This window comes from Pleurodeles waltl, chromosome 9 (assembly GCF_031143425.1).
Source record: "Pleurodeles waltl isolate 20211129_DDA chromosome 9, aPleWal1.hap1.20221129, whole genome shotgun sequence".
In the NCBI taxonomy this organism is placed as follows: Eukaryota; Metazoa; Chordata; class Amphibia; order Caudata; family Salamandridae; genus Pleurodeles; species Pleurodeles waltl.
This window is the reverse complement of record NC_090448.1, coordinates 1,015,310,736-1,015,331,121: the sequence shown is the minus strand read 5'-3', so window position 1 is coordinate 1,015,331,121 and position 20,386 is coordinate 1,015,310,736.

The following is a 20,386-nucleotide window of genomic DNA, read 5'->3' as shown; positions in this document are numbered from 1 at the left end:
CGATCATTTCTGAAGATGGCTCTAATAGATTTGACTCGACACTTAAATTATTTTGTGCAACTTTAGAGGCTAAAATTACAACTTTGATTACCGAGAAGCTTGATTGTTTTTTTAATGATGTAACTAGGCTTTTATCTAGTTTCTCTAAACCTGGCCCACTTAGCTCGGGAATTCTCCCTGGCCCCGAATCAGTTCATTTACCTACTCCTCCCCCTACATTGGCACCCCAAGGAGCCGGTAACTATTTGTCTGATCTACAAGTTGTCCCTGGCCAAGGAACCCTTGTGGATAACCCTGTATTATGTCCAGCAAGGAAGGCTCACTCCTCTAGGTTGCAAGACAATGGCTCCAACTTATTCACTAATCATGCAGACTTTTTACATTTACCTCCGGACTGTAATCCGTACGTTTTGGTTCTTTCTAACGTTCCTCCTTTGGAGTGCCGCAAACTAGAAGATACCCACTCTTTAATTAGGAAAGCCGGCCATTGGTTGAATTCTAAATTTAAACCAAATTCTTCAGGCTTCCGTAATGATAAGATTCTTATGGCCCGAAGGGTGAAGAGGGTTGGCTTCTCAAAAGAATTGAAGGAGGGCGATTATGTTATTTTAAACTTTGCCAATCCTCAGTCAGTAGATTATTTTTTGACTAAATCGGCCTATTGTAATATGTTAAATAACAAGATTCAAATCCATTCCCTGCACCATTTTTATGACCCTGTGCTTTTACCAAATCGTCCTATTACTAATTTAAGCATGCACAGCCAAGAGCCAGATAGGTCTCTCTTACAGGTCAACGTTCCAACTAGCAATAGATTCTCAACCCTTAGTCACTTTGATGAGAATGATTGACTATCGGTGACCCACCACCGTTCTTCTAATTTAGAGAGACGGATGGTTGGGACCGTCCAATCCAAGCGTATCAGGGGCACAGGAATGTGTACTACAGATTTACAAACTCATCTAAATACCAAAGTCTCATCATCATGTTCTGCATTTAGACCACTAACCCTGCTCAGTTGGAATGTAGCAGGGTTGCGATCTAAAACTAACAATTCGGACTGGAAGAGTTTCATTTCTTCTTATGATATAATTTGTCTACAGGAAACTTGGTCTAAAGATATGTTTTTCTTGAATGGCTTTACTTCTTTTTGCCAGCCGGCACGGAGTTCTCACATGGGGAGAGCTAGTGGTGGCCTTTTAGTACTTGTTTCTGTAAATCTTCCGCTTTTAAATGTGTCCCTAATTTGGTCTTCCCCTTATTTTATGGTTGTTCTCGTCTCTATAAGCGGGCAAAAGGATATTCTAATTTTAAACTTTTATAATAATATCCCTCGGGGCTTCCTTATGACCCATCTGGAAGAGGTAATGGATTTTTTAGATTCCTCACATGCTTTACAGTTTAGTGATTTAACTATTTTCTGGGTGGGTGATTTTAACATTCCCTTATGCTGTAAAGAACACACGGACTTGTGTGCCTTCCCTGTTGAGGGTAGAGAGTCACCAATTCATTTTAATCATACCTCTGAAGGAGATGCCTTAAATTCTTTTATTTGTAAATTTGATCTGGTTCACGTTACAGAGAAATTGGCCCCTGATGCCCGTAATACGCCCACTTACACCGGGAATTTGAAGGGGAGTACCATTGATTTTATACTTATCAGCTCTTCTGATTTTTATCTAATTAGAAATTTTAAGATTACGCCTCATTGTGCAAGTGATCACAACCCTCTTAGTATTACACTGGACCTAAAAGTAAATCAGGCACCCTTGAACAAAAATTTGTGTGCTGCTACAGTTTATAATTTAAATAGTGGCATTCGTTTAAAATGGGATAAAATTGACCCTAAAAAGTTTAACCAAGAAATTGTAAGAAGTAGGTCTGATACGATTTATACGTGTTTGTCTCAGCAATCAGACTCTGACTGTATTGTGCGAGAATTCGAATCCTTAAGTAGTGATATTTCACGCGCCCTGGTGATGGACAGGCCCGGGAAGGGGCCGGTGGTCCATAGATGGTTTGATTCTGCGTGTTCTTTAGCCCATAAAAAACTTAAAGAAGCTCTTAAAGCAGTTCCTCCCGCACGTCAATTAGTAAAATCAGCGAGGACTGACTATAAGGTTGCCCTTGATAAACGGAAATCCGAAATTAGGTCCAGGGCTTGGAGCGATCTTTTGGCCGCATCTGAATTTAAGGACACTTCCAAATTCTGGAAAGTGATAAATCACCCTTACTTTTCTGATAAGAACTCTTTGGCCAATGAATGTTTTATTACTGAGGATGTCTGGATAAATCATTTTAGGAAAGTTTTCTGCTCTGAAACTTATGAGAATTCGCATGTGGCAGTTACTCCTGCTACACATTTTACTCCAGATTTTAACTTTAAGGCCCTAAATATTATTTTTGATCTCCATGAGGTCAAAGGTGCCATTGATAGATCAAGGCAGGGAAAGGCCCCTGGACCCGATGGGGTTCCTGTCGACCTTTTTAAATCAGAAATTGAGCTCTGGGGCCCTTTGGTTACAAATGTGTTGAACAACGTGGTAACTAGTAATGTTCCCTCTTCATGGAAATCGGCTATTATTGTTCCCATCTTTAAAAAAGGTAATAGACAAGACCCCTCTTGTTACAGACCAATCTCCCTTATTGATTCAACGGCAAAGATTTTAGGTAGTGTGATCTTGTCCCGTTTAGAAGATTGGGCAACAGATGCCCAGATTTTATCTCCCATCCAATTTGGTTTTAGACCCGGTGTGGGCACAGTTGAGCAAGTTTTAAACTTACAATTGATACTTAATAAATATGTGTCTGTTAAGAAAGAGTCCATCCACATGGCTTTTATCGATCTAACCAGTGCCTTTGATTTGGTTAACAGATCCAAGTTATGGCAAATCCTAGAAGTTCTAGGGTGTGACCCGGCTCTATTGGAGCTTATTAAACGTCTACATACAGACCTAACGGTCTCTGTTCAGGTCGGCTCATCTGGGCAGAGAACCCCTCCTATTCCGTCAACCAGGGGCGTAAGGCAAGGATGTATTTTAGCCCCTTTTCTTTTCTTGATTTATATAAATGGGCTCTATGATTTTTTGGTTAAACAAGCAAAGGATGTACCGAAGATGGGCCAAAGATTACTTCCAGTTTTATTATATGCGGATGATGCAGTTTTAATTGCTCGTACTGCAAATGGCTTACAGGGCTTATTGGACATGTTTTATGAGTTTATGTCGAGCCTCGATTTGAAGGTCAATTACCCCAAGACTTTTGTCATGACCTGTGGCCCACGTAACACAAAATCCAAACAATTTACTATGGGAGGGCATTCTCTTATTAAGGTCAAAGATTTTTGTTACCTAGGCATGCATTTGAGTTCCTCTCTGTCCTGGAAGACTCATATTAATTTTAAGCTCCAACAGCTGATAAGGAACACCGAAGCGATCTTTCGCTTCTCTAATAAACTAGGCCATAGACCCCCCGCACATATGAAAACTCTGTATAATTCTAAGTGTACCGCAGCTGTGCTCTACGGAGCAGGCGTCTGGGGCTGTGTAAAGGTACCATCTCTCCAGAGGGTCGAAAATAAATTTTTGCGAAGATTACTGTTGGTTCCAAAATGTACTGCAAATATCATCTGCCACGAAGAACTTGGTCAGTGTTTTTTGGAGGATAGGGTTTTTTTGGCGCCATTATTGCTTTGGATTAGATGTTGGCTAAACCCAATGGCAAAATTGGTCCAAGATTGTATTTCCGAATGCTTACAATTGGAAAATTCAAATAGGATCCCCTGGCTTATGTTTCTACGAAACTCTTTTGAGAATTTAGGTCTTAGATATATGTTTGATGAACCTCACCTATTAACTATAAATTCTAGGTCCGTTCTGAAGGCTACTTACTCCGAGTACATATCAGACCTGAGATTTTACAGTTCTCTGAAATTAAAATCCTTTGATTCCTATTCTCAGGTTGTGACAGCCCCATGCCTTGAACCTTATCTGACCTGGTTTTCCAGTTTTAAGATACTTTCTTTTTTAACACTTTTTAGACTTAATTTAATTCATTTTAAAGTAGCGTTTCCTGAACCATGTTTTTGGAAAAGGGATTTACCTCTTTGTCCCTGTGATTCTAGATCAACCCAGAGTACTTTGCACTTTTTTCTCTTTTGCCCTTTTTATGCTGCTCCTAGAGGGGTTTGCATTTTACCCACTTTACGTTCTGTTAGACCCATCCATTACAAGGAAGCTTTAATATATTTTCAGAGATTGCCAGATAGACAAATTTGTCATTTTGTATTAGATTTTGTTACAGCTTCTTTAAGCATTAGGAAAAGGCTCATTTCATTTTAAATGTATATGTATGTATAGTTTAATACTGTAAGTTAATCTTTGTATTCTGTTATTGTGATTTTTCTTATGTTATGAGTTTTATTTGTTTCTTTTATGAGATTTTAGACCGGATGTTTACGTAATGTTTTAGATATGGTACTATTTTATTCGTCTATCTATTTACTGTAACGTAATTATTGTGTGGTATTTGTGTTTTTGTCTGTACTTTTATGGCATTTGCCGAATAAAGTTTTGTGACTGACTGACTGAGAATGGACAGGGTGACAAGGTGGGACAAAAGGATGACAATCAGGGTGGTCTAATTTCTTGGCGGGGGTCTTGGCATTGTTCTCTGTCTTTGTCCTGCATCTCAGGGACCGTTTGTGGGGTGGTTCTCCATCTGCAGGGGGTGGGGTGCTGGTGTGGTGGTCCTGTGGCGGTGCCTCATGTCCACTAGCGCCGGCGGAGGTGGTGGGCAGTTCATCACCCAGGCTAGTGTCAGGGGCCCCTTGTAGTGCCACAGTGTCCCTCCTGGTGTTGACGAGTTGCTTCAGCACCCCTACAATGGTGCCCAGGGTGGAATTGATGGATTTGAGTTTCTCCCTGAAGCCCAAATACTGTTCCTCCTGCAGCCGCTGGGTCTCCTGAAACTTGGCCCGTACCGTTGCCATCATCTCCTGGGAATAGTGGTAGGCTCCCATGATGTTGGAGAGGGCCTCGTGGAGAGTGGGTTCCCTGGGCCTGTCCTCCCCCTGTCGCACAGCAGCCCTCCTAGTTCCCCTGTGTTCCTGTGCCTCTGTCCCCTGAACCGTGTGCCCACTGCCACTGCCCCCAGGTCCCTGGTGTTGTTGGGGTGGTGGATTGGCCTGGGTTCCCTGTAGTGGTTGACACACTGCTGCTTGACGTGTCCTGGGGACAGATGTATGGGCCCGCTGTGTGGGTGCTGTGCTGGTGTTTCCAGAGGGGGGAAGGTCTGTAGTGGCTTGTGCCAGTGTGAGGGGAACCAACTCTCCTGAGGTCCCAGATGGGCCGGGCTGGTCATCTAGATCCAGTTGGACAGAGCTGCTGTCATCACTGTGGGCCTCTTCTGTGGGCAGAGTGGACCTATCTGGACTCTCCTGTCCGGTGACATTGGGTAGGGGTCCTGCAGGGGTGTAAAAGCATGATTATTGCATCTGTGTGTGCCATGGTGTACAATGGGTGGATGACTGTGTACCCCAGTGCTTTCATTCCTGTGTAGGACCTTGTGTAATAATGGTTTAGGGGGGTGTATGAGTATGTGCAGTGGCTATGCTTTTGGTGATGGGTGTCCATGCTTTGGTGTTGCATGCAGGGCTTCAGTTTGGGATGTGTGGTTTGTGATATTGGGACATGTGTGAGGAGTTGGAGTAATGGGGTGAGGGCGAGGGTGGGGGTATGTGATGGCATGCAGGTAGGGTGGGGGATGAAGTACTAAAGATTTTTCTTACCAGAGTCCATTCCTCCAGCTACTCCTGCGAGGCCCTCAGGATGCAGTATAGCCAAGACCTGCTCCTCCCACGTTGTTAGTTGTGGGGGAGGAGGTGGGGGTCCGCCGCCAGTCCTCTGTACCGCGATGTGGTGTCTGGAGACGACGGAACGCACCTTCCCCTGTAGGTCGTTCCCCCTCTTCCTGATGTCATCCCTAGTTCTTGGGTGCTGTCCCACTGTGTTGACCCTGTCCACGATTCTTCGCCATAGCTCCATCTTCCTAGCTATGGAGGTGTGCTGCACCTGTGATCCGAATAGCTGTGGCTCTACCCGGATGATTTCCTCCACCATGACCCTGAGCTCCTCTTCAAAGAACCTGGGGTATCTTTGCGGTGCCATGGGGTGGTGTGGGTGATGTGTGGGGTGGTGTGTGTTGTGATGTGTGGGATGATATTTAGAGATGTGTTGTGTGAGGTGAGTGGATGTTATGTGGGTGATGGTGCTGAGTGCCTGTGGATGCGAGTTTGTAGATGGTGGTGTCTCTCTCTGGCCTTCGCAATTGTGGTCGTAGGGGATTGTGGGTGATGTGGGTGGGTGTTTTATATTGTATTGTGTGTGTGGGAGTGGTGTGTGTATGTGTATCAGGTGTGTGTATTTTGAATTGTTGTTGGAAAATGGGTTATTGGTAGGGCAGGTAGGTACCTACACCTAGCAACAAGCCACTAACCTCCACATAGGTACAGTTAGGTCTCAGTAAATTAATCCCAGCTCTACCCTTGGTAGCTTGGCATCGAGCGTCAAGGCTTAACTTAGGAGACAAAGTGTAAAGCATTCAAATATCACAAAACAGTAATTAAATAAAACACAGGAAACAGTTTAAAAATCCAAAACCAATTTAAAAAAATAGCCTATATTTTTATCTTTAAAATGACACAAAAACGATTAAAATCGGTTCAGGGGAACCGGAGATATGAATTTTTAAAGTATTATTATTTTCTAGCGCTTAGAAACAAAAAGCGCCAATCGGGTCATCTGGTTGCACCAGGACCGGGGCAAAGTCAAACTTTCAGGCCGACCGCGATGGAGCCCTGCTCGGCTACAAGTCGCGGGAGGCCTCGGTTAAAAAGTTACCTTCTGAGTGCAGGGTCCAGGTGCAGGCCAGGGGTCCAGCAGGGCAGTCCTTCTTCTTCTTTAGTTCCTTTCTTGTTGAATTCTGGAGGGGATCTGAGGCGTGGGTGCAGGTCTGCCAGTTTTATCCTTGCTCCTGGGTGAAAAGCAGGGGGGTCCTGGTCCTCCAATCAGGTACAGGGTCGTCCCCCTGTGATGACCACTTCCTGGGAAGTGTGGCAAAAATCCATCCCAAAAGGCAACAGTCTCCAAAAATCCAACATGGCTGAATCTGATTTTTGGAGGTTACATCTGGCTGAGCCCACCCACTGGTGTGGCTAAAAATCATAAACACACCCCTCTCCTGCCCTCTCCTAATCTAATCAAGGGGGTACCTAGTTGTCTGGGGTTGCAGGATGTGGGGGTGTTGCTGGGTGCTGCAAATGTCCTTCTCTGCCTTTGAAGACCAGTTTGGCAGCCCTCCCCCTTCCTGCCTCACCATCTGCTGAGGGGAGATTCTCTCCCCCAAGCACATTCCTTTGTGTGAAGTCAGGCCACTTCACACCTCATCAAGGTAGCCTGGCAGAAGCTGCTGCAGGCTGGCCAATCAGAGCACAGCAGCAAAAACAATGCAGAGCTGAAATTGGCAACTTTTTAGGTAAAGTCTAAACTTTTTACCTGGACAAGTTATATTAAATCCAACAACTGGAAGTTGTGGGATTTATTACAACAATCAATTTGATACCAAATTCTTGGTATGTAACATTTAAGGAGACTTTAAAATTTAAAATAAAGTCTGCCCATTCTAGCCTATGAAGGCCATTTACTTCAATGAGGGAAAAACGAATTTGGCTGTTTTTACCTCACCAGGGCTTATAAATCTATTTTTATAAAGTCCCTGCTTATAGTTACATGGCACCCAGCCCTAGGGGCACATAGGGCACACCTTAGGGGTGACTTATATGTAAAAATAAGGTAGTTTAAGACTTTGGAAGTACCTTTAATTCCAAAGTTGAATTTGCATATAACTTTAATTTAAAAGCAGCCAGCAAGGCAGGCTTGTTTTTAAAATGACACTGGGCACCTCAGCAATGCACCTAGGTGTGCACCACCTATGCTGTGGTCCCTAAACCTACATGCCCTACCATATACTAGGGACTTATAGGTAGGTTAACTTAGCCAATTATAATTAGCCTAATTTGCATATCCATTTTACACAGAGCACAGGCCCTGGGACTGGTTAGCAGTACCCAGGGCACCATCAGAGTCAGGAAAACACCAGCATAAAGTGGAAAATGGGGGCAAAAAGTTATGGGGCCTCTGCAATCAGCCCTAGTTTCTCACACAACCCCCCCCCCCCCCCCAGCCCACACGCCCAGGAGACTCAGCCCAACCCTGGGAGAGTCTTCCTGGCTTGTTAGGCGAGGAAGACAGTGAAGAAAACTGGCTGTCCCTTTGCAGGGCCTACTCTGCCTTATATCCTCCTGTCAGGGTCACTCCCTCTGGGTAGTGAAGCCATCCCAACAGTAAAAGGACCCAACTCAAACTGAAACTTCGCTCTAGGGGGGTCTTCCTCCTCTCTCTCTGCCAACTTGGGTAGTGAGGTGCCCACTTCCCCTACTCCTAACTTTGCTAGGGCAACACCTAGCTTACCCAAAGAGGTCACCCAACACTTGAGCAACCCCACCATGACCAACAGGGTCAGGGGGCCTACTTTGCTAATGGCCTTGGGGTCTGCCTCCCAGGCCAAGTACAGTGCTGCCAGGAAAGCTAGCACCCAGCAGAGGCTACTGACAGCTGTCAGTACCCAGAACCACACCCTAAGCTCTCCACTGACAGGTGGCTGAGCTGCTTTAGGGGCATCTTTGGGGTCCTGGCACCCCTCTTGCTGTCTAGAGTGGGGGGCTACCACCTCCTGTGGCAGACACCCTCTTTCCACTCTCCCTTCTGTCAGTGCAGGGGCAACACCTTGCATCTGGACAGCTGCCTGACTACTCAGGACTTCCTTGGGGTCAGGTGAGGCCTCACCAGTGCCAACTCTGGGCTCCCCGCTTACTGGGGCAGAAGGCCCTTGGCTCCCTGGAACTCTCTTTAAGAGTGGCCTACCCTTCCTTTTCTTCTTTCCTTTTCTTGGGGACCTCTGTCTCCTAACTGTAGGGACTGACTCCCCAGGACTTTGGGTTGGGGGGGCGCCCTGGGTGACCACCCCATCTGTGACCAGACTCACCTCTGGGAGGTCATTGCCCAGGATACAATCTAGGGGAAGGTCAGCACTGACTACCACCCTAATCCAGTCAAGGATACCCTCCCTCTCTAGGGGCACTATGGCTACAGGTTTGGAGGTGACCTCCCCTGTGGCTATCCTGACTTTCTTTGTCTTTCCTGGGACATACATGTCTGGGGTCACTAACCGGTCACTCACTATAGTGTGACTGGCACCGGTGTCTCTCAGGCCAGTGGTAGGGATCCCATTCACTTGAATGTGGTGGAAGTGCCTACTCCGGGATCACCAGCTTACCATCTGGTCCTGTCTCCCAGCACAATGCTAGGAGGACTTCATCATCTGAGGAATCCTCCTCTATGGCTACACTGGACAGCCCAGTGCTAACCACCTTCCTTGGACAGGCTGCATCTCCTCTGAAGTGACCTGTCTGCTGACAGTCAAAGCAAGCCCTACTGTCCAATAGTTTTTTTAACCCTGGGTCTCCCTGTCTCTGCTTGTCAGAGTGGGAGTGGGATTTACTCTCCTCCTTCTTAGGGTTCTGGGGTACAGAGGGAGTCTCTGTGGTGGGCTTACCACCTCCCTCCTTAGGTTTTTGGGGACCTGTCCCCCCCTTCTTGGAGTCTCCCCCCTGGGACTTGACAACCACCCTGGTTCTCAACCACTCATCAGCTGCCTCCCCTAGCTCTCTAGGGTTGGTCAGCTTAGAGTCCACTAGATGCTGGCGTAACCTTTCTTGGATACAATTGGTCAAGATGTGCTCTCTCATGATCAGATTGTATAACCCCTCATAAGTATTTACTTTGTTGCCAATAATCCAGCCCTCTAGTGCCTTTAGTGAGGTGTCCACAAAGTCAACCCAAGACTGGGTACTGACCTTCTGGGTGTCCCTGAACTTCATTCTATATTGCTCTGGGGTCAGACCAAACTTCTTGGCTAAGCACCTCTTCATACTAGGGTATGAATCTGCCTCCTCCCCCCTTAAGGTCAGAAGCCTATCCCTCCCTGAGTTGGGGACCAACTCCCACAAAAGGGAACCCCAGTATTGAGGCCTAACACTTCTCATTTGGAGTGCCCTCTCAAAGGCCCCCAGCCACTTATCTATGTCATCCCCCTCTACATAAGCAGGAACTACCCCCTTGGGTAACCTGGGGAAACTCCCCCACCCATGGACACCTCAGCTTCTTTATCGCTGCTTCCATCTCTTGTCTCTTTGTATGCCCACTTTTTCTTTTCTAGGGCCAGCTTCTCTGCTTCCAAAGCTATGTATGCTAGCTGGGCCTCCAGCTCTCTTTCTCTGATGGATGGGTTCTCTCCTCCTGAAGGGACCCCCTTCCTACCACTAGCTTTGGGTCTGCCCCTAGTGACTGTATCTACTGAGGACCGTTCTTCCTCTTCCTCACTTAGGCTCAGATGCCTTCCCTCCCCTGAGTGGTTAGAGTTAGCATCTTCCCCTTTTTCTCCCTCCTCTGGAGCTTCTTCTGACTCTACCTCTTGGGCTTCAGCCCATGCTGTCAGGGATTTAATCAGGATTTCCTTCCTGAGATTAGTGGTTGCAGGCAACCCTCTTTCAATACACAACCCCCTAAGCTGGACTACTGTCAGTGTGGGTAGGCTAGCCAGATCAAGCTCCATGGTTCCCTAGTTTTGTGTCAACAAAAACTTTTTGCAAAAATTGAAAACAAGAATTTAGAAAAATTACAAAAATTCAATAATTGAAATTAATCCAAATTAATAAAAAAAATTCAAATTAAAAATTAAAAACAATTTTTGCACTAGGACAATTTAAAGGATTTTTAATTTGTTTTACCTAAAACTGTAACGTGATATTGAACAAAAGTACAGGATCCCGTCGCTGCTTCCAATTATGTTGGAAAATGGGTTATTGGTAGGGCAGGTAGGTACCTACACCTAGCAACAAGCAACTAACCTCCACATAGGTACAGTTAGGTCTCAGTAAATTAATCCCAGCTCTACCCTTGGTAGCTTGGCATCGAGCGTCAAGGCTTAACTCAGGAGACAAAGTGTAAAGCATTCAAATATCACAAAACAGTAATTAAATAAAACACAGGAAACAGTTTAAAAATCCAAAACCAATTTATAAAAATAGCTTATATTTTTATCTTTAAAATGACACAAAAACGATTAAAATCGGTTCAGGGGAACCGGAGATATGAATTTTTAAAGTATTATTATTTTCTAGCGCTTAGAAACAAAAAGCGCCAATCGGGTCATCTGGTTGCACCAGGACCGGGGCAAAGTCAAACTTTCAGGCCGACCGCGATGGAGCCCTGCTCGGCTACAAGTCGCGGGAGGCCTCGGTTAAAAAGTTACCTTCTGAGTGCAGGGTCCAGGTGCAGGCCAGGGGTCCAGCAGGGCAGTCCTTCTTCTTCTTTAGTTCCTTTCTTGTTGAATTCTGGAGGGGATCTGAGGCGTGGGTGCAGGTCTGCCAGTTTTATCCTTGCTCCTGGGTGAAAAGCAGGGGGGTCCTGGTCCTCCAATCAGGTACAGGGTCGTCCCCCTGTGATGACCACTTCCTGGGAAGTGTGGCAAAAATCCATCCCAAAAGGCAACAGTCTCCAAAAATCCAACATGGCTGAATCTGATTTTTGGAGGTTACATCTGGCTGAGCCCACCCACTGGTGTGGCTAAAAATCATAAACACACCCCTCTCCTGCCCTCTCCTAATCTAATCAAGGGGGTACCTAGTTGTCTGGGGTTGCAGGATGTGGGGGTGTTGCTGGGTGCTGCAAATGTCCTTCTCTGCCTTTGAAGACCAGTTTGGCAGCCCTCCCCCTTCCTGCCTCACCATCTGCTGAGGGGAGATTCTCTCCCCCAAGCACATTCCTTTGTGTGAAGTCAGGCCACTTCACACCTCATCAAGGTAGCCTGGCAGAAGCTGCTGCAGGCTGGCCAATCAGAGCACAGCAGCAAAAACAATGCAGAGCTGAAATTGGCAACTTTTTAGGTAAAGTCTAAACTTTTTACCTGGACAAGTTATATTAAATCCAACAACTGGAAGTTGTGGGATTTATTACAACAATCAATTTGATACCAAATTCTTGGTATGTAACATTTAAGGAGACTTTAAAATTTAAAATAAAGTCTGCCCATTCTAGCCTATGAAGGCCATTTACTTCAATGAGGGAAAAACGAATTTGGCTGTTTTTACCTCACCAGGGCTTATAAATCTATTTTTATAAAGTCCCTGCTTATAGTTACATGGCACCCAGCCCTAGGGGCACATAGGGCACACCTTAGGGGTGACTTATATGTAAAAATAAGGTAGTTTAAGACTTTGGAAGTACCTTTAATTCCAAAGTTGAATTTGCATATAACTTTAATTTAAAAGCAGCCAGCAAGGCAGGCTTGTTTTTAAAATGACACTGGGCACCTCAGCAATGCACCTAGGTGTGCACCACCTATGCTGTGGTTCCTAAACCTACATGCCCTACCATATACTAGGGACTTATAGGTAGGTTAACTTAGCCAATTATAATTAGCCTAATTTGCATATCCATTTTACACAGAGCACAGGCCCTGGGACTGGTTAGCAGTATCCAGGGCACCATCAGAGTCAGGAAAACACCAGCATAAAGTGGAAAATGGGGGCAAAAAGTTATGGGGCCTCTGCAATCAGCCCTAGTTTCTCACAATTGTCCAATGTGGTAGTGTTTTGTAAGTGTGTGTATTTTGAACGCGGCGGTGTGTACCGACAATGGATTACTGCGGTTGAAAGACCACCGCGTGGATTAGTGGGTCGTGATAGTGTGGGCGTATTCCTGTTGGCGTGACAGTGGAGGTTTTGTTTTCGCCAGTTTATCACTGACCTTTGGTGTGGCGGAATTGTGTGGGTGTCTAGATTTTGGCGGATTCCGGGCTTTGGTTCAAAATGACCGTGGCGGAATTCCACGGCCGCGGCGGTGTGTTGGCGGTCTTCTGCACGGCGGTAAGCGGCTTTTACCGCCAATGTTGTAATGACTCCCAAAGTCTCTTCAAGAGTAAGGATAAGTAACAGCATCAAAGTGGCAGGGAGGCTAAGAATGGCTGATTTCTCCTTGTGTCACGCCGTAATATTAAACTTGTCAAACTTGTCTCTAATTTCCAATTGGCCAATATTTGGTGCATCGTTATCTCTGTCCAATAATCCGTCGCTCACCTTACTAGAATCTTCACCTAAGACAGTTCTCATGCAGTTTATTGGCTCCTGTGATTGACGTCTTCAACGGGTAGAATGTCAGGTAGGAAATGTTACACTAGTCACTCCAGTCAGTAGTTCCATTGTCTTCCCTTGGTTTAGGTGACCTTGTACCTGTTGCTAATTACACTATTGCATTCGGCAAGAATGTCTCCTTGAGCAAGTCGGGTCTCATGAGAAATAATTTACTATGGTTACACCCACATCTCTAGCTTCTGGAAAAGTACAGCTTCATGTCCTTCAGGAAAGCAGCACATTGCACGTTAGAAAACATGGTTAATATGAGAACAAGCAGCTAGGCCCGAACCCTTGCTAACTAAGGCCTAGTGAGTAATTTAGCAGTTCAAAGGAGCTTTATTGCGGCTACAAGAGCCAAAAAAGCGAAAGCAATAATAGATACAAATAAATACACATAATGATAATTACAAGTAAATATATTGATAAAAAGGAGTAAAAGATAAGAAAAAATTGAAAAAAAAGTGGAATAAAAATGGAATAAAATGGAATAAAATTGAGTAAAATGTGCTGCACAGGACAATGGGACAGTCTTATTTATAGTCTTTATCCAGAAGTGTTTTCCCTCTAATAAGCCAACTAGCTCAGAGGAATTTGGCGACGGCGATCACTAGCGTTGGCCTAGTGTCTCATCTGAGGATTCGCAGGGCTAGCGCAGAGCTGTGAACTCCCAGAAGTCTGCATGCCGGGGCCAGCCATTTCCTACGGGGGGCGGTGTACGCCTGGCAGGCAAAAAGGACGTGAGGGAGATTCTCGACGGGGGCTTTGCAAGCTGGGCATGCGGTTGATTCATTGTGTGACCAGCTACTGGTGAGAAGTCTTAATGGGAGTGTACCAATGCGGAGCTGAAAGTACAGTTTCCTTTCCCTTGGCGCCGTGATTAGGTCCCAAAAAGCTTCGTACTTGCAGGACTCTTTTAGGTTGGCAAAGTCACAAGATAGTGTAGTGTGGAGTGCAGCCCTTGAGTCATCGTAATTTGCCATTTGCCAGTATAGTTTCTTTAGTTAGCTTTTCGTGGGGAAGACTGACGTGGTTGGTGAGTTCCAGAGATCGTCGAGCCCAAGTGAGTGCAGTGAACCCTTGATGCATCGTAGCCAGGGGATTCTGTGAAGATGGTCTGCTTTTAGGATGACCTGTAGAGCTTCAGTGAAGGTATAGAGCTCCGGAGTGGTCCAGAGACGCCGCCAGTACAGCAGAGGTCGCAGACGGGCATTGTGTCCAATGCGTTTGATACTGAGATCCTTGAAAAGGGGGATCAGTGGGGTGCTTAGCGGAAGGGACACAAGGTTTCTTAGGAAGTTGTTTTCAGCAGTGGTTAAGTCTTGGGTTTTGGTGTAGCCCCATAGTTCAGCCCCGTAAAGCGCTGAGGAAACGGCCTGGGCTTCGTATAACTGCAATGCTGGGCGAATTGGTTTTGTGTGTGAGAGGTGAAAATTGTTTAGTAGTACTAGTAGTACCCCTGTTGTTTGTTTTAGTTTTAGGGCTTGTTTTCCTATGTGTGGCTTCCAAGACATGTTGTCAGTGAATGTTATGCCCAGGTAGCTGAAAATGCCCACCTTCTCAAGTGTGGAGCCCTCTAGAGTAAACTTCCCTTTAAAAGATCTGTGGGGATTGAGGGTCATTAGTTTTGTTTTCGAGGCGTTGATTTCGAGTCCCGGTGATGAGCAGAAATGCTCGAAGCACGCAAGGAGTTTCCTTAGACCACTGGGGGTCTTGGATATCAGAAGGGTGTCATCGGCAAAGAGTAAGACTGGGATTTTTTGTGTGCCGAGTGAAGGTGCGTCAGCCTGCAGTCTGAGGAGGGAGGGGACGATTTCATTGATATATAGGGAAAAGAGGGTCGGGCAAGTACGCAACCTTGCCGCACACCCCGGGAAACGTGGATTCTATCAGTTAATTGGCCCCTGTTGCCCCACCTGACTTGTGCGTAGTTGTCCTCGTGGAGTCGTATCAGAATGGCAAGAATGGGCTCCGGGATTCCCAACCGAAAGTAATTTAGCAAACTTTAATACATAACTCTTAATGCTAATACAAAATCATACACAAAGACATTATTAATTCATCATTAATCAGTTTCATTAGTCATCGTATACATTGGTGGCTACTCCCCGTGGGCACATTTCAAACGTGTGCATTAATATTATTCTAACACATTTTCTATGCAGCTTCATTATACATTGCAAGATTTTCTTGTTAATATTGATTATAAAAGGTCACACTCCAACAATCCCTCCTCTGATGACTCTTGTCATCACACAAATCCCTTTCCTTCACAATTTATTCATCTTCTAAGTTCTTTCATCTCAATTTCTTCCCCCACCTTTGCCTTTCCATATTGTGCTCTGAACATTTTCTGCCTTTTCTTTTCTTCCCTCCTCGTATTATGTTTTGCCAATTTTGCTCTAATTCTTTTACTAATTTTGCATGATAGCCATATCCCATGCCAAATGTTATTAAACCAACTCCCCACGTTAGCAAGTCCCTTTCCCAAATGCCTGGTTCTTTCAGTTCCTTCAAATCAGTACTATCTCTTGTTAGGTTAGTAAGTTTAGTTTAGTTTTAAGGATTTATAAAGCGCATAGTGACCCGAAGGCATCCCAGCGCTAAACCTAACCTGACCAGTGCTGGCAATAGGAGAATTGAGAGAGCTACCTACAGAAAAGAATAGTCTTAAGTTTTTTTCTAAAAAGCAGTTCTGAATGTTCATGACGGAGTTCAGAGGGAAGATCATTCCAGAGACGAGCGGCCTTGGTGAGGAAGGAGTTGGTCCCCCAAGCTCTCTTAGACCGCAAGATGGTCACAAGTCGAGAGGAGGAGGACCACAGACTTCGAGAGGGGACATAAAGACATAGCCGCTTTCTAAAGAACATTGGACCCTTATATTGCAGGGCTCTGTGAACAATGAATAGGGCCTTAAAATGAGTGCGTTGCTTAACAGGGAGCCAGTGAAGTGAAGAAAGAGCCGGCTTAGCGGATAAATGTCTGGGAAGATTGACAAGAAGCCTGGCAGCTGCGTTCTGGACTGTTTGCAGCCTTTTTATAACATAAGCCGGGGCGCTGAGAAAAAGTGAGTTCCCATAATCCAAACGGGAAAGGATAAGAGTTTGAACAAGGATTCTTCTGGCCAAAGGGGGAAGAAGATTAGAGATTTTCCTAAGGACTCTTAAAATGCCAAAACATGTAGAGGAAACTCTTTTTGCTTGATAATCCATGGTCAGGCGAGAATCCACCCAAAAACCAAGGCTTTTTACCTGGTCCTTGGGAGGAGGAAGATTATTGAAGGCCTCAGAGTACAGCGAAAGCGAAGGAGCTGGGGGGGCATTGCCTAGTACAATGACTTCTGACTTTCCATCATTGAATTTAAGCTTAGACTGGATCATCCAAACTCCAATGTCTTTCATACAACACAAAAGGTTGGCCGCCGACGAATCCCCGGAACTAGATAGTGACACCACAAGTTGAGTATTGTCGGCATAGGTGACCAAAGACAGATTGTAGGGAGCGATCACTTTAGCCAGCGGGGATAGATAAACATTAAAAAGAGTTGGACTCAAGGAGGAGCCCTGGGGAACTCCACAAGTCAAGGGAAAGATATCAGAGAGGTAGGCTCGGTCCAGGACTTGAAAAGATCTACCTTTGACGAAAGCGGACAACCAGGACAATGCCAGGCCTCCTATCCCTAATTCCGAGAGCCTACAGCAGAGAAGGTTGTGGTCCACCGTATCAAAAGCAGCGCTGAGATCAAGTAGAATCATGGCTACATGAGACCCTTGCTCCAGAAGTTGCCTGCCTGACTCCGTCACTGTGAGGAGGGCTGACTCTGTGCTGTGATGGGCTCTAAAACCCATTTGAGTGGGGTGAAGGAGTTCATGGCTCTCTAAGTAGCTGGTTAATTGGTGGTTAACATGTTTCTCCAGAATTTTTGTTGAAATGGGAAGGAGAGCAATGGGTCTATAATTCTCCAGCAGAGATGGGTCCAGTTTCGTTTTTTTTAAAAGAGGCTTAATGATGGCATGCTTAAAAAGAGGGGGAAGAAAACCTAAGGATAGGGAATGATTCAGTATTTTTGTTAGTGGAGGTACAACAATATCTGAAACTCGCGAGAGGATGGAGGGAGGGGCGGGGTCTAGGGGGGAGCCCGATTTAATTTGAAGAAGAAGCATACTTCTAATCTCATTACTATTGTCAGGTATATAGGCACAGCAATGACGTTCATTAAGCATTTTACAGACTCTGCCATTTTTCGCTAAAAGAATGTCTAAAGCAAGCTTGTTTTGAAGAGTCATAGCCCTCTCCGCAGCAAGTTCAGTATCCATTAGGAGTATAGCTCCTGTAAAATTTGTCAGCATGTTATCCACAATAGTAGACAACTTTAGACAACTTTCAAATCTTTATGGAGTTCAAGATAACTCCCACTGAAGGAATTATTGCTCCAAATATGTCTCCTACCACACCAGCAGCAGTCTCTCTCCTTTGTCTAGTACGATGTAAGTCAGACAATTTCGGAAGCTTCTTCAAATCCTCTAACTGATATATCTTTGGGAAAACTATCCCCAAATAACATGTCCCATACCATCCCTTTGGAAGACGTTAATAAGCATTAAGTCCGCATAAATAATAGATCCCAGGGATCGCTGGATCCTGTTCATTTAACATGAACGTCCATTTACTCTGACACAAAAACGCATGCTTACACTCACTCGTTCCCACAAACACATTATCATAATATCACTTAGGTCGTGTTATGCAAAGCTTTCCTACGTGTAGTGCATCTAAAGCTAATTTCCCTTGTTCCCTAACTGCACTGTAGCTCTCACTACTAATAAAGGAATGTTGCTTTAATCCCTTCTCAAACTTCCCTATCAAAGCTCTTCTCCTATCTTCCGTGTGATCTAACAAAAGCTTTTCTCTACAGGTGTAAGAAAACATGTCAGATTATTGCAGTGTGCATAAGATGTACTAATAGTTAACGTCGCTTCAAAGAACCCTTTAACTAATTTTATGGCACAGTATTTCGCTACACTATTCAGATCCTCTATGATAGGCACATAAGAAAACACAAGATCATGATTAGAGTAAAAGTACTGTATCTCTTCCTGGCTATAGAATCGGGTTAGTAGGTTAAAGGTAAGCTATAATAGGTAACTCCCTCTTGCACCGAAACAGGAATTTGTATACACACATAACAATTTTTCACATCCATAGTGTCAACATACTCACTCAGCAAGCGATAGAAAACATTAGTAGATAGTTCCCCTTTTGTGTTAGTTCCCTCATGCAAATATCTTGTATCTTGCTCAAACCTCTCCCACGGTGTTAGTGAAGCAGTGGTCTCAGGAATTGTAGCATTGTTAGTTTCATCCTTATCTATCAAAGGCTTGCCCACAATCAGAACTATAATGAAAATCACACACACAATACCCAGAACAACACCCAAACATTTACAACACCTACTTCCCCTGTCATTATCTCTAGTGTTAGCCATGATCTGTAAAGAATCAGAAAGCAAAGTGCTAAAAGTTTAAACAACCAAATAAGGATGGTTTAACGCTTTTTCTCTTTTTTCTCTTTTTTTTTGGAAAAAGTTCAGCAAAATCTCTCTTTAGCAAGTATTTACAGGTTTTCATTCACTCCCAGGATCCTTGTCAATTCAGGTTAGCAGCTTGTCAAAATTAGTTTTCCAAAATCAATTCAGGTTAACAGTGTCACATCCGGTAACTTATCAGTCTCTTTTCTCACCTTCCTTTTAGCTCAATTTCACCTTAACACAGTCTCTTTTCTTTCTGGCCAAACTCAGGTACCATAGTAGTGACCTGGGACTTCTCGATCAAAGCAGAATGCCAAGAACTCTTGTTGCCACTCAGCTGATGTTGCATATGCCCATTCAGGACCTGCGTACCTTCTGTTTGCTACTCTCTTTCTTTTCAATTTACAATCGCCCTGGAATTCTCCTTCACTGAGATCTTCTTTCCTTGTAGTATCAACTTCTTCCTCTATAGTTTCATCAACAACCACCTTTCCTTTTGTCACTTGCGATTCTGGCCACTTATCTCCTTTCACTGTCTCCTCGGTCTTTGATCTTTCTTGTGGTAGCTCGAGGCCCTCATCAGACTCTATGGTGCTTTCTCTCGATGGACCTGCAATTTTCTCAGGAGGAGTCTGAACACTCTGACTTTCTCCTGCCTCAACTCCTTTGCCTTCTGGGTCTGTCAGGGGCTCTACTTCAAACCCATATCCGTCTGCTTCTGGGAGAACCTCTCTTTGGGTCAATCCTCCTGGCGCCTCAGTTGAGATAGGCTCACTGTCACCCCTCTGGGTCTCGTCTCTTACTGAAGTGACCAAGCCGTCCTCAACGGGCTCTCCTTCTGTCTCAGTTCCCCTTTGATTACTCTCCGGCCCTGAGATTTCCTTTTCTGTAGCCGTTATTTTTGACAATTCAATTTCCTCATCAGTTGGGCATGTCACCTTTTTCGTGTGACTGGCATGGATCCAATTTGGAATTCCCTCACACTTCACAGCAGTAGTAGTTGTCAATATTACTTGATATGGCCCCTTCCAATGTGGCTCCAAACACGACTTCCTCATGTGTTTCTTGATGACAACCCAGTCACCAGCTTTCAGATTGTGACCTGGATCATTTATCGGTGGCAATGTGGTAGCTTCCACCTGGTGAGAGAAAGAGCGGACCACGTCAGCGAGACCCTTGCAGTAGTTCAACACCATATCATCCGTGATATTCACAAGAGCATTTGCAGGCACTGCGGGCCGTCTCATAGCTCGGCCCATGAGAATTTCATGAGGAGACAGTCCTGTTTTCTTGTTGGGTGTATTTCTCATTGACAGTAGCACTAAGGGCAGCGCATCAGGCCACTTCAAATTCGTAGCTGCACACATCTTTGCCATTCTCGACTTCAAGGTACCATTCATCTGCTCCACTAGTCCTGAAGCTTCAGGGCAGTAACTACAATGCAACTTTTGCTCAATGTTCCATGCTGCACACAAGAGCTTAACCACCTCATTGGTGAAGTGACTTCCTCTATCTGATTCTAAAGAGATCGGAAACCTGAAACGTGAATC